Raw genomic sequence first — 4,218 nt, forward strand, 5'->3', positions numbered from 1 at the left:
TAGCCACCACCTTGTCTACATACTCCTGCCCTAGGACCAGATCTCGGGCTAGAGGAAGCGCTAGAGATGTCTTAGGTTGGGTAGGGGTCTGCATAATCCTTAACAGGCTTGACCTCCAGTAATCCTTGTTCGTAGCTGTAGGTTCCTCAATTTTGTGGTGTCTTCTGATAAGACCAACCACCCTCCTATAGGCCGAGTCCTCCGTTGATGAACCCTCCCTTCCGTCAGCCGAGGTCTCGGCTTGGGGTCGGGGAGCTGGGTTACCGGGCACACCGACTGGACGTCTAGCTCTTGGGGCCAGGGGTGCCGTCCTACCGAGGTACTGGATTTCATCTGCGGGGACGTCCGCACCAGGGGCCTGGGTTAACGCAGGCATCGCTGATTCAGCGGGGACTCTCGTCCGCTCAAGGGCTCTGGGTGCCGAGGACGCGGTTCCCGTGGGCTGACCCGGCAGCGGGAACCGTTCCTTCCGACCCGAAGGCTGCACCAGCTGGGCTGGTTCGGCCAGGCCGCCCGACAAGAAGCGCGTTTCCCCCCGCTGGGCGGGGTGAACCGAAGGCTTCGAGGACTTATGCCTTCCTGTAGAGTCCTTTCTGCGAGCTTGGTTGCGAGGGTCAAGGTCGTGTTTTGAGGATGGCATCCTTGGCAAACACTCTCTGGACCGGCGGTCCGGGGAACAAAGCACCCTTGAGTCCCGGGGTACGAAGACCCAGTCGCCATCAGGAGACCTACTCCTCCTATACTTACGTCCTGGGGAGCGGGAGCGCTTGCTACTGTACCTGGAGCGCGACCTAGAACGGGAACGCTTGCTCCTGGACCGCTCCCTCCGACGACGGTGTTTTCTCCTGACTTCCTCACCCGACGAGAAATAATCATCCGACGAACCCGACGACACTGTACTTATTGTATGTCGGCCGGTAGCGGGAACCGCGGGGCACTTCTTCACGCGTTGAGTGCCCGAGGTCGACGGCTGAAGGAAATCTTCGGGGACTTACGTGAGGGGGGCCGGGAACGATTCAAGGCGCTCCATGCTAGGGAGCCAGGGGTCCAGGCCCACTCCCATCCTTAAGGGTGACCTACCCGGCGTCTTCAAAAGCCTCCAACCGAAGGCATCATTACCCGAAGATCGTAACTTCTTCTGGTTGTCTCCGCCTACCGAAGACCCTGAAGCACAGGCCCACGAGGGCGGCGAAGACACAGACACCGCGTTACTACTCCACAAGGGGTCATCGGAGGACACGTGCCCCCCGAGCACAAGGGCCGACTCTCCGGACGCACTACTGGGTTCTTCACTAGCCCTAGAAGGGCCCGCAATCGGCACTGCACTTTCACTAGGTTCTTGGGGAAGGTCGCCTTGTTCCTTCTCTACGCCAGACTTACCTCGTCCCCTACTCTGCGTAGGGGACGGCGAAACAGAGGCCCCGTCGGACCTCTCGCTGGGTGATGGTAGCGGCGAAGTAACACTAGCTTTTCTGGGGGAACGTTTAGCCGATTTTCTCTTTTTCGTACCGTAACGTACCCACTGGATATCACTCCAGTCTATACACTCGGGGCACGTATCTGCTGACGAACAAACCCTTCCCCTACAGGAGGAGCAAAGGGAGTGAGGGTCCACTTCAGGCTTGGAGAGGAACACTCCACACGATTTACCGGCCCTAGGCCCCGGACAACGTCGGATTTGCTCCATAATGCACACACGCAAGACACAAGCACGAAGGGAATCAAGGAATACACTGGGTAAGCACCCGGGTGGAAGGTGAACACACAGGAACACCTGGGAAAAGTACACAGGAAAACACAAGTTACCACGCGGGGAACACGTGGGGCACTTAGAACGCACACAAAGGATCGATAGAGAACGAGGGCGACGTGTTTACACGTCGCGACCAGAGAACTTACTGAAGATGCTGACCCGGGCGGACATCAACCTACGATAAGCCTACCCTCGGGGCACATTCCTTAATGCCGGGGGTAGGCCTCCTTAGAAAACGGGGTGGGGGGGTAAACTACACAAAAACTCTGGTCGGTAGAGAGGAGGTTACAGGTAACTCCTAAGAAAGTAGTTCGAGGTAAGTATTCGTGTTGGAACAAATGACAAATTCGGAGATAATTTGTATTTTTCCTAACCATACAAACCTTAGCTATTTACATTGGGTTTACTTTCGGCGTAGCTGAAATTGACGAGCCAATAGATTTTAACGAGGGTTAACTACCCCCGCGCTAGTTAACGGGGGTAGGGGAAGGGGTAGCTTGCTACCCCTCCCCCACCCCATACACCGGTGATTTGCTTCACTTCACTTAAAGGTAGGACTTGACTTGGGGGACAGGGCTGGCAGGCAAATATGTGTAAATAGCTAAGGTTTGTATGGTTAGGAAAAATACAAATTATCTCCGAATTTGTCATTTGTTCTGTAACCCAAATACAAACCACGCTATTTACATTGGGTGACTTACCCCTTAGGAAGGGTGGAAAGTCCCCAGCCTTACTGACTTTGGCTTTACCCGGGGACTCCGACTCCAAGTAAGTAGCACTCGAGAAAAGGAGTCCCTGCACCTCACAAGTTCCGCGCTTCGCAAGGAACGTGTGGCCTACATAAGTTGTGTGTGGAGGAAAGAGCGTGACTCGTCCTATGAAGTTGACCTTGAGACCTTTAGATAGGAATCCAGGATAGGACGTTCCCAATAACACCTCCCACGTCAGGGTAAGGGGGACGCGACAGTATTAAGCTTAAAACTAGGAGCACAAGGAAGCATGGTTTACCTGCTTCCCCAAGAGGGGGAGGATGAAGAAAGAAGTAAGGGCCAGACATACTCTTTCATTCACGCAGACTAAAACCGGGTAACAACGCCCTCAACCTACTGCTACTTGTCCATAAAGGAGCCTGAGGCTAGACCAGCTGTTGTGCAGCCACCACAGGGCCGATAGAAAAAGTATCGAGGATCCTGTGGGTCACGTCCTGCAGGTAGTGGGCTGTGAAGGTCGTCTGATGCTTCCAGACCTCAGCTTGAAGTACCTGCGTCACAGAGAAGTTTCTCTTGAAGGCCAGGGACGTAGCGATGCCCCTGACGTCGTGTGCCCTAGGGCGACGTGACGGAGGAGGGTCCGGATTCAAGGCGTGATGGATAACCCTTCGAATCCAAGCCGAGATGGTGTTCTTGGTGACCCTCTTCTTCGTCCTGCCTGTGCTAACAAACAATGCTTGCACCTGAGGACGAACTGCAGCTGTTCTCTTCAAGTAACACCTCAGACTCCTCACTGGACATAATAGCAGTTGGTCTGGGTCGCTTGTTACAGAACGGAGACTAGTGACCCTGAAAGAGTCGAACCGTGGGTCCGGCACTCCAGGGTTCTGAGTCTTGGCAACAAACTCAGGGACGAACCTGAACGTTACCTCCCCCCATCCCTTTGAATGGGCGACGTCGTACGAGAGACCATGAAGTTCACTAACTCGTTTGGCAGAGGACAAAGCGAGCAGGAAAGCCGTCTTCCAAGACAGGTGGCGATCAGAGGCCTGGCGTAATGGTTCGAAGGGAGGTCTCTTAAGAGCCCTGAGAACCCGAACCACGTTCCATGGAGGAGGTCTCACTTCCGACTGAGGGCAGGTAAGTTCATAGCTACGTATGAGTAGAGAGAGTTCCAGCGAGGAAGAAATGTCCACTCCTTTCAGCCTAAAAGCCAAGCTCAAGGCTGAGCGATAGCCTATCACCGCTGAGACCGAAAGGCGCATTTCCTCCCGCAAATAAACAAACTCCGCTATTGCTGGACTAGTGGCATCGAGTGGAGAGATACCCCTCCCACGACACCAACCACAGAAGACACTCCACTACGCCTGGTAGACTCCCTCAGAGGACTTTCGCAGGTGCTGAGACATTCTCTCTACAACCTGTTGCGAAAAGCCTCTCTCCGTGAGGAGACGCTGGACAGTCTCCAGGCGTGAAGCCGAAGCGAGGCTACGGCTTTGTGGAAGATGTTGCAATGTGGCTGTCTGAGTAGCTCGTGTCGTGGGGGAAGCTCTCTCGGTAGCTCCGTCAGGAACTGCAGAAGGTCCGGGAACCATTCCGCGTGATGCCATAGCGGAGCTATCAGAGTCATTGACAAGTTGACCGATAGTCTGGTCCTGTTGAGCACCCTTCTCATCAGACAGTATGGTGGGAAGGCGTACACGTCGATGTTGTCCCACCGTTGTTGGAAAGCATCTTGCCAGAGTGCCTTGGGGT

This window comes from Palaemon carinicauda, chromosome 42, assembly GCF_036898095.1.
Source record: "Palaemon carinicauda isolate YSFRI2023 chromosome 42, ASM3689809v2, whole genome shotgun sequence".
NCBI lineage: Eukaryota > Metazoa > Arthropoda > Malacostraca > Decapoda > Palaemonidae > Palaemon > Palaemon carinicauda.